The sequence below is a fragment of the Camellia sinensis genome, chromosome 5, assembly GCF_055761805.1.
Source record: "Camellia sinensis isolate YWXY chromosome 5, ASM5576180v1, whole genome shotgun sequence".
Taxonomy (NCBI): domain Eukaryota; kingdom Viridiplantae; phylum Streptophyta; class Magnoliopsida; order Ericales; family Theaceae; genus Camellia; species Camellia sinensis.
In genome coordinates this window covers 201447136-201463307 of record NC_138965.1, presented here as the reverse complement: position 1 = coordinate 201463307, position 16172 = coordinate 201447136, and positions in this window count along the sequence as shown.

Genomic DNA, 16172 nt, shown 5'->3' with positions numbered 1-16172 from the left:
TTTTGTTTCATAACACCAAAAACCACCTATACTCGAAATAGGTTCATACTCCACACCACACTCTCCCATACAAGTAAGAATCACAGATGACAAAAAGAGGCAGATATCCCTACAAAGCTTGGGAAGTCCCACGTTGGGCCACATGACCTCCCCGCATATACACACGCACAAACAAAACCCACTATTTCTAACAATAAAAAATAATTGATTTAAAAAAAAACACAAAAAATAATTTAAAAGATAATTTTTTTTAATTTTTAATTGTATAACACTTAACTCTTTCATTAATAATTTATTAGTTAAATGGATAGCAGAGTTGTATTGTCATTTCTTTGACAGAAAATGTATATAAAAAATTATGTATCCCTGTATTTTGACACAATTTATTTTAGTTTCAATCTCTTTAATTTTATTATTAAAAAAATTAATCCGTGTGCTTGGTTTGAGTTTTCTGGATTAAATTTTTTGAAAATTGACTTTTTTGATTTTTGTATTTTTTTGTTTTAGTGAATATTTTTTAAATTTTAAATATTTTTTTTACTTTTTTAGATGCACCTTAGTTAGATGTACATAAATAGTAAAGAATTTGTGAAAAAATATTTTAAAAAATTAATAAATACATAAAAATACAAAAAATGTATTAAATTTTTATATATTTTTTATATTTTTGGTATTTAGTGAATTTTTAAAAGATTTTTTTTACAATTTTTTTACTTTTTAGGTGTATATATGTTAGGTGTGTCTAAAAAGTAAAAAAATTGCTTAAAATATTAAAAAAATTCAATAAAAACAAAAAAACATAAAAAATAAGAAAGTAAAATTTTCTGAAAAGTGTTTTTTTAAAAAGTAGAAATAAACAAGGTGAATATAACTATACCAATTAGTGTACTTAGCATATTTTAATAAAAAATATTGACAGAGTGTATATCTAACCAATAAAAAATAAAAAAATGTTTCGAACCTCTAATTTTAAGCTCCCAAATCATTCTCAAATGATATGTCATAAATCACATCATTTGAAAATCTCATAAAAATATAAAAATTATCCAATAAGTAATTGTCATGTTATTAAAGATCCCAAATGGAGAATATGTATCATTACTATAAAAATAAAAAATAAAAATATATGGTGGAAAGAGCCAAAAACTTTAGGTAGGAGAGGTAGTAGTGGCTTGGTCTTGGTTTGGCATATGGGTTAAGGATGATTACGGTTAAAATAGTTATAAAAAAAATAATAATAATTTTAAATTAATTTAAATTATAATTATTTTATTTTTTTATAAAAATTAAAAAGAATTAAAAAATTTATCTTAAATAAAATCATTTTAGTTTCAAATTAAAAAAATCAAAAATCAATCTATATCCCAAAGGAAAATGTCTCGTAGCTCAAATTTTGTGGTTCAAAAGTGGCTTAAATGGCCAAAACGACGTCGTTTTGGCCATTTTTATGTTGTTATGTACTCAAAACGACGTCGTTTTGACCATTTGAATCACTTTTAAGCCACAAAATTTGAGTTACGTAACATTGTCGTATCCCAAATAAAACTTTAGTAAAATGCCCTAAATGTGGGAACAGATATGAAGGTAGCAGAGGAGTTCATGTGAGGCCATGTGCTAGAGAGAGAGAGAGAGAGAGAGAGAGAGAGAGAGAGTGAGGGCGGCATAGACCGTGAGACACGGCCGTGTGCGACCACTCAATCTTTGACCCACTGACTGCCAATGCCAACTATCTCCCACTCCATCACTTTACCGCCAAATTCCTTTCAATATACATATATATATATATATATATATAAAAGTCTAATATATATTAGTGTAATCATATTTGAATATTATTCAATTTATTTGGTTTTAGTTTGTTAAATTTAATTTTTTATTTTTCATAATTTTTTTAGTAAATATTTTTAAAATTTTAAGTAATTTTTTTACTTTTTTAAATACACCTTACTTAGATGTATCTAAATAGTAAAATATTTGTGAAAAAATATTTTAAAAAATTAATAAATATACAAAAATATGAAAAATATACTGAATTTTTATATTTTTTTAATATTTTTGGTATTTAGTAATTTTTTAAATATTTTTTCACAAATATTATATTTTTTAAGTATATTTATGTTAGGTGTGTTTAAAAATTAAAAAAATTACTTAAAATATTAAAAAAAATCATTGCAAATAAAAAAATACGAAAAATAAAAAAATAATTTTTTGAAAAATATTTTGTAAAAATCAAAACCAAATAAGCTGATTAAATTTTAGTAGCATCTACTATTGTTTTTTTTAAACAGAAGTAACATCTACTATATTACATGTAATTTTACTCCACTCTGAACTAACTGTTTAGGTCTGAGTAAGAAATTCGTAAAATTCGTTATTCGATGTGATCTAATCAAATTCGGTAGGTTTGAATTGATTTTTTTGAATCCATAGTTCCGTTCCGAATTAAAAAATTAAAAATCCGTAGTCCACAGATTGATTCCGAATTGAATCTCACGATTCCGGATTGGAATCAATCTAAACCGTATACAAATAGCCTATATTTATATTATACACTCTCCTACATAGTATTTTCTCTTATTTCATATAAAACCTAAACCTGGATATTATCTTCTTTTATTACTTTTATTTATTTGTTTTTAGTTTTAATTTGTAATGGTTTAAATACTTATCTGAAACCAGTTTTCTTATGATTGTTTAAACAACAATGATTCATCCCCCCTTTTCCCCCACCCCTTTGACCCCCCCTCTCTCTCATTGGTTACATTTTCTTTTTCTTTTTCTTTTTTTTCCTGCTCCTCCAATCACCACCCGCCACGTGGCAAAGGGGGGTGAGGGGGTGACCCCCAAAAGGGGGTCCCAAGCATTATTCTTGTTTAAATTTTAGAACAGTATGTCACTATCATGGAAAGACATGTTGCTATTGTAGAACTAATATGATGCTATGTTTATATTTTTATGAAATTAAAATGTTCTATTTTTTTGTATTATTAATTATGTAAATCCGTAATTGGTTCGGATTGGTTTCACGATTTAAACGGATTGGATTGGTTTCAATTTTTTAAGAACCGTAGATAACGGATTGATCCTAGTTTTATTTAAATTTGAATCAATCCGAACCATGCTCACCCCTAAAACTGTTCACGTAGGGCCCGTTTGGATAGTGTTTTAGTAATGTTGTTTTAATTATAATATGAGATGGAAACAAACTATTTGTTTGGAATTCTTTTTTTCACTTTTTACAAGAAAAAAAAAATGTAACAAGTAGAGTGAACAAGAAGAAATTTTTAATTTTTTTTGTATGAATTAATTTTTTTTTGTGTGGACATTTTTTAGTAATTTTTTTGATTTTTTAATTAAAATATTATGAAAAAAATATGTAAAAAATATAGAGAAAATGAAATTTTTAATTTTTTTTGTATAAACTTTTAATTTTTTAATTAATTTTTGACTTTTTAACTATTATCCAAACTTATAAAGATAGTATTCAAATGAGGCACTCACAACATTAATATATTAGAGAGAGATTGATTGCAAATATAGGTGTTTAACAATTTAGTTTTTCAATAATGTTCATAAAGACTGTACGAGCACAAAATAATCTTCTCGTATAATTCTGTTGATCAAGGTTGCACTCTTCCAAACGTCGTCGCCTTACCACTTGAAAACACAAACGTGAGCTAACAGGGAGGTGTGTGTCGGAAACCCCTCTGATGCCTAAGTCAGCAGCTAGACAATAGACAATAACCTCTGTGTATTCTAGAGTAAGAACTGGGATACCTGTACATAGGTCTGGTCATGAGTTTTTATAGACTTGGCCTAGCCCAATCTTAGTGAAATTCCAACTCTCCTTATAAGAGTCCTTCTAGGAATCACACACCCTACTCACTACCAACCAAGTGAGATGGTTTGCACAATCTTAGTAGGACTCTACTCTCCTTAGCAGAGTCCTCCTAAGAGTCTTAAGCCCAAGGATAATGATTATCCCTAAAACACCCTTATCACTGCAAGCCAAGTGAGATGGCTGAACCCTTACCTCGGCTGACATTGCGGTCAACCGTGCTCACACAGTTCGGTGATACTTTAAGCACCACTGTCAGTCTTGACTCTGAGATGATGCCCTACAGAGCTATCATTTAGCTCGGTTCTCCCTCCACTGATACCTCGGTCCAGGATAGCTAGGTCAGGTCACTGGTAGCCCATCTCTAACCGACCCGATGTTTAGATGATCAACGACCGTGCTATATAAATAATTACCTCGACCCATAGCTCAGCCCAAACTCGAAATATGAGATGTCTTCTTGGCCTAAGACCTACCTACACCAGCCCTTATCTCGGCTTATTATGCGGCCCACCTCCTAAAGAATACTCTTTCTACCTGGGCTCAATTTATTTATAAATTATCCTCTCAAAGACAATTAATTTATTAAAAGATAAGATATTTTTAGATAAAAGTGCGATACTACGTAAAAGATGTTCAAATGTACGATTTACTCCACGAAAGGCCCAGTAAGTACTTGAGGGGAGACATTGTTAAGGACCTCATTTGATAAATATTTTGACACTAAAAATAGTATAAAAATACAAAATAAGTTATATAAGTTAATAAGGTAAAATGTTATATTTAAACTATAATTATTATATTTTTTCTTTAACAAAATTAAAAAATTCAAAAAACAAAAATTAAACAAAATTAAAAAAGTCTCAATATAAAAATATTGATTGCCGTAGCTAATACTAAACGAAGCTTAAGTCAATTTAGATATTGTTAAAGGTCTAAATTGTCAAAACATTTATAAAGAGTTTGGCGGCTCAATTCTTCCATGACTGGTCACAAGGGTAATGGTCAAAAGTCAACGAGTGAACTACGGGAAAATCTACCAAATTAGAACCCATATAATTTTTAGACTTGAAATTATGGCAAATCTAATATAAAAATTGGAGACAAAAATCAGTCATCTTGTTTAGTTTTGATTTTTAAAAAACCGTTTTTAAAAAATTTTATTTTTTGTATTTTAATGTTTTCAATAAATTTTTTTAATATTTTAAACAATTTTTTTAAATTTTTAGACACACCTAACATAAATATATTTAAAAAGTATAATATTTATGAATTTTTTTTTAAAAAAATACACTAAATACCAAAAAATACAAAAAAAATAAAAATTCAATACATTTTTCATATTTTTGTATATTTATTAATTTTTTAAAATAATTTTTCACAAATATTTTACTATTTAGATACATTTAAGTAAGTTGCATTTAAAAAAGTAGAAAACTTGTTTAAAATTTAAAATTATTCACTAAAAACAAAAAACATGAAAAATAAAAAATAAAATTTTCAGAAAACTGAAACCAAACAACACATTGAATTTTTTTTTCCATACAATAATTTTATTATTATATTTTTAAGAATTAATTACCTAAAAGTCTTATTTATAAATGTTATAGTAACTCAGATTCTATCTAAAAATTTTTGAACCAATAAATCTTATTTAGTAAAACAGAGAATATTTTCAGTTTTTTTTTTCAATTTTTAAAACTAAGAATATTATCAATTTTGCATAATAGTGTTCCAAATAATTGTTTCACTAATTGATAAAAAAACAGGGCGTGAACTTAAATGTTTTTGCACTTCTACTGATTAGTATGATTGAATTTCTCAATAAAATTGAGAACATTATCAGTTTTTTCAAATTTTAAAATTGAGAATATTATCAATTTTTTCACTTTTAAAGTTTTTTTTTTTTTTTAGTGTTACACATCAATGTTCCATCATCATGATCCTTTATAAGCACAAAATTTTCAGTTTTGCACAAAAAGATAATTAATTTTTTTTTTTAATTTAGAAGTTGATGTTTTAAAGTTTTGAAAATCAAAATAAATGTCAAATTATCATGTTCCTTCATAGATAATCACAAATAATGAACAATCATTGTTTGAAGGGTAATTTCGACTATTAAAAATTTAATGGGACTTGAAGGTCCAAAAAATCTTAGTTAGGATTTAATGGGTGTTGGCTACATATTTTGTATAAGCCAATTACAGTTCAACACATGGATGGATAAGTGCAATACGGGAAGACAATTAAAATCTTCAATCATAATCACACACGTGGCAGTTAGTATTGGTTTTTTGTAAATCTACATAGCACTGGATCAGCAAAGAGATGCAAGATGATGTGACTTCAACGGTTACTCATATTTAAATTCAAAATCATGAGGGAAACCTAACTGCAGATATGGCATAGTGGAGCTAATTATAAGGCAACATGATCAGCGACCATCAAAGGATGGTTCAACGATTAGAAATGCAGTTCAACGGTTGTCATTGAGAAGTATAAATAGCAGAGAAGGCCCTAAAAAGTGCCCCCAGACTCAGATCCAAAAAACTAGTTTTATCTACTTTATTTCCTTTCCAGTTTTTACATTTATGTACTTCAAATTCCTACACTGCACTTCGTTTATAGGAGTAGTTTCAAGTAGTTTGTTGCTATAAACCTCTATGAGGCTGATTTGGATTTTTGTAAGTCTTTCATTTTACTGAATGAAATGCTATAATTGTCCTTCATTTAATCATTGTTTACTTAATTTTTCCAAACAAAGCCACTAGTAAAAGTTCTCTTTATTGAGGCTGAAAGAACTAAAACACAATCGTCTGATAATTGGTTGGCAATTAATATTCTGTAAGGACTGATTGATCCTTGCTGGCATGCTCACAATTACAAAATTAACCTTCGAAAGCCAAAAAGTTAACAAATATTTTTGGTACGCCCAGTAGGACTAATTGAAATGGCTAGACATAGGAGACAAGGAGAAAATGAATGTTTGGAAGAACGCGTGGAAGAAGAGGTAGAAATGCCTAATCTAGAGGATAATGTGATAACACATCCTGTGGAAGTACCTGTTCTATCAGAACCTATGGTCGAATAGACCAGTACTTCGAAACAAGTACCACATGTTCAAAATATTAGACGAGGCCAAGGAATTGGACCATCCACTGCTCCATCTACTCACCCAATGAATCCATGGAGTGGCCTAGTAGATGTCATGGGACAGCAGTTAATGAACACAATGGAAAGGTGGCAACATCCTTCATAGATCGAATGAATACCCACCAACCCACAAATACAAGACATATGGAGGAGATTTCAAATGTCCCTTAGCAAAGATTGGCTAGAGATAAACAGCCTATGCAAATTAATGGACATTCTAATGGTCAAACTAGTAACCAAAACTACGAAAGACCATCACCTCAGTCTTGGTATGAACCTCTTTCAAGACCTGTGATAAATCAAAATGCCTCAGTACTTAACAGTGAAGCCATGCAAGTTGGTGGATCTGGCCCAACACAAGAAAATGGCATAAGGATGTTTCCAAATCCCATGTTCGAAGCCATACCTGGCACAAGGGGGTTCACTAATCCTTTGTTTGAATTTACACCCGGGGGGTCAGAAGGGTTCCCTACAATTGAAAGAGACACAACATCTGTTCCAGCACCTTTCGCAGGACAAGCTCAGAGGGGTTACCCATACCCTCAACAGCAGCCAGCACCACATGGACAACCAGTCCCAAATGTGCTACTCTATGGACCAAGAGGACCTCAAGCACAAGGTTGTCCATTAAATCCTGCGTTTGTTCCTCCAATAGTGGTTCAACAAGCACAAATTATGGTTCCTAGGGACCAAATTGCTGATATTGTTAGAGAGAGGTGTGGACCAATGGCTCGGGGGGTTCAAACTCCTGTGTATAGGAAACCATACCCAGAATTGGTAGATAGGGTACATGAATACCCAAGAGGCTTCAAAATACCAGACTTTTCCCTTTTTTATGGGAATGGAAATCAGTCAACAGTGGAGCATATTACTAGATTCGCTACTCAATGTGGTGAATTTACCAATAATGATTACATGAAGTTGAGATTGTTCCCAAATTCTCTAACTGGGACAGCCTTTGTATGGTGTATTAACCTTACACCTGGCTTTATCCAAACTTGGCAACAGATGGAGGAGGCATTTCATGCCTAATTCTTCCAAACGGAGCCAGAAGTTTCTATGACAGACTTGGCAAGGTTGAGTCAAAGGCCTGATGAAAAGGCTGCTCAATTTATTGCCAAGTTCAAAAGAGCACGAAACAAATGTAGGATTGTCCTACCAGAGCCTGAGTTTGTGAGATTGGCTCAAAATAGTCTAGAGTTTAGGCTTCAAAAGAAGTTTGACTCAACTGAGTTTAGTGACTTAGTAGAACTGACCTATAAGGTATCTAGGTATGAAGCATTACTAGAGGAAGAACAAGATCGGAGTAATGTATCATACAAGACGTATTATAGAGATCCTAATTATGAGATTGATGTAGCAGAGATTGTAGGGAAAGAACCTGTGATCTGTGAAGCATTAATTCATAAAGAAACAACAATAGACCAGTAGTTTAAAAAGAAAGACCTTCATAGGAAATACTCTTTTGATTTGACAGAGGCAGATGACATTTTTTATCATTTATTTGCTGCGAACTTCTTGAAGTTGCCAAAAGGAGTCAAAATTCCGTCTCCAGAGGAACTTAAAGGAAAAGTGTATTGTAAATTGCATAATTCTTGATCTCACTCAACTAAAAACTGTATTGTTTTTTGACACAGGATTCAAGAGTAGATTTGAAAGGGAAATTTGAAATTCCCAGCTAAAGCTGAAAAAGCCATGGGGATTGACACTAATCCATTCCCAGAAATTAGAGAAGTGACAGCCAATGTCATTGTATCAGACTTCTAGAACTTGTCCTTGAAAGAATTGGAAGAGGTCAATGTGTAAATGCATGTTGCCAGCCAGACCACTGTCAAGAAAGATGCTAGAAGTTTACCAGCTATTAGACAAGGTTTTCCAGACCAGAGGGAAGACTCCGATGAAGAGGCATTGGATGGTGATTCTTTAGAAGCAGCTGTCATGCAAAGAATGTGTCCTAAATGTAGGTTAAGCTACAAGTGGTTGAAAGGGCTTCCGATTGATGGAAAGCAATATTACAAGGATGTGCAGAGGCGTCCTAAACCAACCAGTGCTTATAACAAAAGGCCGTATCCAACTGGTATTAGGCAGCAACCATTAATGGTTTAGCCAATAGCCACTAGAGTGCACTCCAAAGGCAAGAGACCTCTACATGAATCCACACCACTTGACTATTACAGAATGAAGGGCAATCATCCTGAAAGGAGACCTGAAAGGGGTTCAAGTTATGGATCAAAGCCAGGGATTGGCCTCCTAAACCAGCCTCACACAGGATGGAAAGTGGCCACCTCCATGGAAGGCTTAAATTGGGCCCAAAATAGGGAGTCAGGGCCAGGTAGTGGCCTTCACAGCCAGCTTCGAAGATGGCTTCGAAGGAAGAAAAAGACAGTTCAACAACTGAACTAGTAGGTTCGTGGGTGCCTGGAGTCCCAGATTGGTTTGTCATGCAAAACAAACCTAGGGAGATGTCTGCCCAAAGAAATGTTGTTGGAGACCAAGATATGATGGTTAAACCTCCTTTGGTGGCTCCAAATAATTGAGTGTTACTTAAGCATCCAAAAACAAAGGAACCAAATATGGTCCCAGTGATCTCTAGGTCCCAAAGGAGAAAGATCCAGCGAAGGTACACTCAGTACCAGAAGGATCTGAAAGAAAACAGAGAAAGTTCTTCATTGGTCCAGCCAAAAGGCCAGACAGGGGGAGGAAAAAGTTCAAGGTTAGATCATAATCCAGAATCGACTCCTCAGGATAAAAGGAGTTGCAGCAGAAAACAATTGGCTAAAGTTCATTCCGAACTGAAAGCCAAAAAAAGATCCAGTTTGGCAGGATTGGAAAAAACTTTGATGGAAAGTGATAGTGGGGGCAGAGGAAGAAGTTGGCCTAGGCCAAAGGAATGAGATGGTTAAGGAAGAAATGTTTGAAGCCTTCATGGCTGAACAAACATTTTTGGTTGAAAAACCAGCAGAAACAAACCATTCGAAGGAAGTTACGAGTATTGAAGTGCTAGAATACAGCATGGAAGATGCTTCTGAAGTAATTGAACAAGTTGGCCAGGAAGAGAAACAGGTACAGCCAGTCGTCCAATTTGGCTCGTTTCCTCCAATATCAGTGAATATGGTACATATACTACCACAGGAATTCCAAGTTGAAGATGAGAACCAAGAAGGTCAAGAAATTGACCCAATTCTAGTTTCTAGTGATGACTCACAAGTGAGTATAGTGCAAGATGCATTCAAAATGGCCATACCAATGGAAACTGGAGATGAGAGTAAGGAGAAGATGAGTATAAACCTCTTATACCCTTTTGAGTATCCCACAACATCCATGACACAGCATGTCAAACCCTTGTATATCAAGGCCTTCTTCGATGGGATAGAGATGAACTGGGTATTGGTGGATAATGGGACAGTAGTAAACCTGCCTCCGAAATCTTCTTTGAAGAAACTAGGAAAGAGGAACCCCAGACTAATCCCAACCAGTACAACCATTGCTGGTTTTGCTGGAGACAAACAGATGGCTCAAGGCATTTTGCCCACCAACCTGAGTGTGGGAACCAGGGACTGTATAACTGCATTCTTCGTTATCGACAGCAATGCTAAGTACAATGCTCTACTTGGTAGGGATCGGATTCACACCAACAAGTGTGTGCCTTCCTCTCTACATCAAAAAATAATGATGGCCTTGGGCAGTGGAGAGACAAAGGAGATCAATGCAGATCCTCAACCCTTCATAGTTTGTGCAGATTTTACAAAGGCCAAATTGTATACTGAAGGAGTGGCACCACTCAGTGTACTGAGGAAACCTGATGGATCAGCCAAAGTGACGACTGATGAGGAATTAGCACACGTGAAGCACTTAGTCCAAGAAAGTGCTGATGAGGAGTTTATCGCCAAAGATGATAATGATGCCTGGTTGTAGGCAAAAAGATGGAACCCAGGAGGCCAGGTCTTTGGCTTTAATTAAGTTCTCAGTATTGGACATAAAATCAATAGTCCAGAAGATGCAAGAACAAGAGGAAGAAACCATGGCAATTGGCTATAAGCAGGAGCAGCAACAGGTTAGGGTTTTAGCCTTGGGAAAATACTGTGCATTGGACATTGAAACAAAAGTCCAGGAGATACAAGAAGAAGAAGCCTTGTGGATAGACTTTGTCTATGAGGAGGAGGGCAAAGATATTGAATCAAAGAAACTGGGAGCAGGACAGAGCAAGGAGACTGCTTCGAAGGTAAAAGAAATAAAAAAAGAAGCATCAGTGAGTCCTCAAATGCAAGACCCTTTGGAAGAAGTGAACTTAGGGGAATGTTCTATACTGCAGCCCACCTATATAAGTGCTTGGTTGAATGCTCTTGACAGGGACCAGTTGTTGGTAGTCTTGAAGAGATATAAAGATTGTTTTGCATGGTCTTATAATGAACTACCAGGATTGGATAGATCATTAGTAGAGCATAGGCGCCCTATGAGGCCTAATTTCAACCCATACAAGCAAAACCAAGAAGAATCAGCCCTAAGGTGATTCAGAAAGTCAAGGAGGAAATTCTTAGGTTCCGCAAGGCAGGCTTTATTAGGACAGCCAGATACGTTGAATGGCTATCCAATATTGTGTCTGTAGTTAAGAAGAATGGTAAAATGAGGGTATGCATCGATTTCAAAAACCTGAATTTAACAACCCCAAAAGATGAGTATCATATGCCTATAGTAGATTTGTTGGTGGATAGTTCAGCAGAGCATCAAATTTTATCAATGATGAATGGGTACTCTGGTTATAACCAAATTTGCATTGTAGAGGAGGATATCCACAAGACAGCATTTAGATGTCCTGGGAATATTGGCACTTTCGAATGGGTTAAAATGCCATTTGGCTTGAAGAATACTGGGGCTACATATCAAAGGGCTATGAACACTATTTTTCATGACCTCATTGGAGGATATTTAGAGTGTTACATTGATGATATTGTAGTAAAGTCCCAATCCATGGAGGAACATTTGTTTCACTTGGAAGTAGCCTTTGAAAGAATAAGAAGGTTCAAGTTGAAACTTAATCCTCTCAAATGTGCTTTTGGCGTATCAGCTGAAAACTTCTTGGGCTATGTAGTACACAAGAAGGGAATACAAATTGATCAGCATAAAGCCAAAGCTATCATTGAAGCTAAACCTCCATCAAGTAAGAAAGAATTACAAAAATTCTTTGGACAAGTTAATTTTCTTCAAAGATTCATTTCTAATACTGCAGGGAAAACCAAAGTATTTTCTTCCTTATTAAGGCTGAAAGATAAAGAGGAGTTTGTGCGGACAGCAGAGCATCAAACTGCTTTCGAAGGTATCAAAGCCTACTTGGCCAATCCTCTAGTGCTGATGCCACCAAAGGGTGATAAACCCTTGAAGTTGTACATAGCTGCAACAGACGATTCGTTAGGAGTCTGCTTAGCCTAAGACAATGAAGAAGGCAAAGAGCAAGCTGTTTATTACCTTAGTAGGTTTCTAAATTCTTGTGAATGTAAATATTCAGCTGTAGAAAAGCTGTGCCTTGCATTGTATTTTACTATAATGAAATTAAGATACTATCTTTTGCCTATAACTGTCTTGGTAATTGCAACCACATATTTAGTTAAATATATGTTATTTAGACCCATGTTGAGGGGAAGAATTGGCAAATGGATACTAGCTTTATCAGAATTTTATTTAGAATATGTCCCCCAAAAGGCAGTAAAATGACAAGTTTTAGTTAATTTTTTGGCAGACCATCCATGTCAAACAGAAAACCAAGAGATAATGGAACTTGGAATGGTTAGTGTTGAACCATGGCAAATGTGGTTCGATGGATCAAAAGTCAATGGTCTAACTAGAATTGGTGTGGTGATTAAGTCACCATAAGGGGTAGAAACCACACATGGTTTCAGAGTTGATGAAATTACTTGTTCCAATAATCAAGCTAAATATGAAGCCTTAATAATGGGGCTAGAAATACTTATTGGATTACAAGCTCATGCAGTTGACATATTTGGAGATTCTCAATTGGTAGTTAACCAGGTGAAAGGGATTTTCAAATGTCAAAGTGTAAGCATGTTGCCATATTATGTTGTTGCATTACATCTGCTTTCTCAATTTCAAATAGCAAATGTAACTTATGTCCCAAGATTCTTGAATAATAAAGCTAATGATGTGGCTCAGAAAGTTTCGAATTTGAAGAGAATGGATAATACTCAAAGAGACATAAGTTAAACAACATATCAGAAAGTAATACCACCCTTAAATAAAAGGAATATGGTTCTGGAAGTCAATCATAATGACTTACAAGAACAAGATTGGAGGCATCCAATAATGCAGTATCTAGCTAGTCCATCTTTGAAAGCCAGTAGAAAAATCAAATTGCAATCTATGCAATACATAATGTATGGTAATGCTCTCTACAAAAAGGGGGCAGATGGTTTATTATTGGAATGTTTGGGTCCAAGGGAAGCATTGACAGTTATGGCTGAGGTTCATGAAGGCATCTGTGGTGCTCATCAGCTTAGTGTGAAGATGAGATGGCTGCTTCGAAAACATTCTTATTATTGGTCAATCATCCTTAATGACTGCATAGAATATGCTAGAGGTTGCCAAGCATGCCAAAAGCATGGTACAATAAGGCATGTACCCATAACTGATCTGTATGCAGTTGTGAAGCCTTGGCCATTTAGAGGATGGGCTATGGATATGATAGGAAAAATACATCCATCTTCTTCGAAGCATCATTATTTCATCTTAGTGGTCATAGATTATTTCACTAAGTGGGTTAAAGCTAAGCCATATAAGGCTGTAGACCAGAGCGAAGTTATTGGCTTCATTAAAGATCTGATCCATAGATTTGGCATCCCACAGACTATAACTGTTGATAATGAGACTGTATTTGATGGGAAAATGGTAAAGTCTTTTGTGGCAGAGTTTGGAATTAGCCTTGTTAATTCTACCCACTATTATGCACAAGCCAATGGTCAAGCTAAATCATCTAATAAGTCTTTGAAGAAAGAAATACAGAAGGTTATGGAAGACAATCCCAGGGATTGGCATAACTTGTTGTTGGATGTATTGTGGGCTTATAGGACTTCTCCAAGATTAAGTACAGGAATCACTCCTTATGCCTTAGTATATGGGCATGATGCAGTGCTTCTTGTGGAAATTAATGTTAAGTCCTTGAGGGTGAGATGCCAGGATCAGTTAGATCTTAAGTAATACCATCAGAGTATGTGCTTGGAATTAGAAAGTATAGATGAAGCTAAAATTCTAGCATTAAATAGCATTCTTTTCCAAAAGAAGAAAGCCGCTAAAAACTATAATAAGAAAGTCAAGCACATTAACTTTGATGAAGGTGATTTGGTATGGAAGACAATACTCCCAATAGGGATTAAAAGTCACAAATTTTGCAAATGGTCACCTAACTGGGAAGGAACATATCAAGTTTATAGAGTCTTGCCTCTGGGAGCATATCATTTGAAAAATTTGAATGGATATATACATCCCAAAAAGATTAATGGCAGATATTAGAAGCTTTATTATCCAACCGTGTGGAAACACAAAAAATAAAATAGGTGCTGAATAAAAAGAACATGAGAACACTCAAATGACAAATAATAACTTTATTTCATAAAGAGTTGAGTACATGTAGCTATAGATTGGCCCAAAAGTTAGTATAATGTTTCAGTTGCTCTTTTACAATAGATACTCTATTCTTGAGAGATGAGAACAACTGAATAACTGAGGTCATCTCTAGCTTTCGATCAGCCAGCTCTTGGTAAGTAATTTGCAGCTTGGTAGCAATTCGATCTAAAGCGTGGTTGACTGCTGATAACTCTTCCTCAAGTTGAGCCTTCTTTTCCAACAGTTGAGCTTGAAATTGGGAGACAGAGGAATGTTGCTCTTTCAGTTCTAACACTTCAGCATGAACTTTAGAAACAAAACTCTGATCTCTCAGCAATTTCTCCTCTGCAGTCTTGGCAACATGACAAATGTTGATGTAAAAATCTATGGTGGCTGCCGCCTGAGATAAATGACTTGAAACAGTCATGTCAGATTGCTCAACAATCTTATAGCACTGGAGGAAGCCATTTTTTATTATAGGCCTTTGTAAGGCTTCGAAAGGAATCCTCGAAAAGATTATCAGCAGCTCTAGGCAGCTGTCTAAGTCTATTGAAGGCAAGGGAGTCTTATCACTGGAGGAAGAGCTCTTAAAGATTTCTAGTAGAGAATCAACTAGAATTAATCGCTCAGTCTCATTGCTAGCTGTTGGAGAGGTGGGAGGTATGTCAAAGAGACTAGCTAGCCTAGCTTCGAAGATATCTACCTCATCCATTGACATGGAAGGTGCAAAAAGAGCTCTGGTAGAAGGAAGAAATGACTGCATAGGAATAGGAGCAGAATATGGAGTATCCTTAGCAATTTCTATAGTTTTGGCTACCAGTAGGTCAAGAGAAAAGGGACTGGAGCTAGGCAAAGATAATGGACGACGAACTGGAGAGCTACCAGTACCTTCTTTGTAGAAATCAGCTGTAATCAAAGATGAAGTAACAATTGGAATTTCTTTAGGAGGGGAAGAAGAAGCAAGGCTTGAAAGGGAATCAAATTGAGTAAAATTGAAAGAAAAATGAGGAAAGTATGGAGTTAAGCCAAAAGAAAGAGATGCAGGAATACTTGGTCTCAAAAAGGGTATGAAAAATATAGGGCCAAAAAGTTGGAGTATTTTCTGAATGGGCTCCACATTTTGAGGTTGTTCAACTTCGACTGAAACTGGGAATCCTTATTGAAAGAGTAGGCAAAGTAGTTGTTGCTGCAAAAGAAGAAATACAAAACAATGTCAAGACTCCGTATTGAGAATTTGAGAAAGATGAATAGAAGTGCAAAGGAACTTACTGGTTTCAGAAGTAGTCGCTATGATTGGAGAGCTGGGAAGAGTATAATGTCCAGCAGCTTGTTGTTTTCTTACAATTTCTCTTTGAAGTGCATTAGCAACAACAGCCTCATCCCTAAGTATTTGTTGTTGCCTCATCTTCTCAGCCCTTTGAAATACAATAAACTCTTTGAAATGCTCTGTTTGCACTGCTTTAGCAGATGCTTCGTGGATGGGATCTCTAGTGAAATCAGCAAGAGAGACAGTCATCTTCTTTCTCCTTTTACGGGTGTCTCTTGCTCTTGTTCTGTCTCTTCTTTTTCT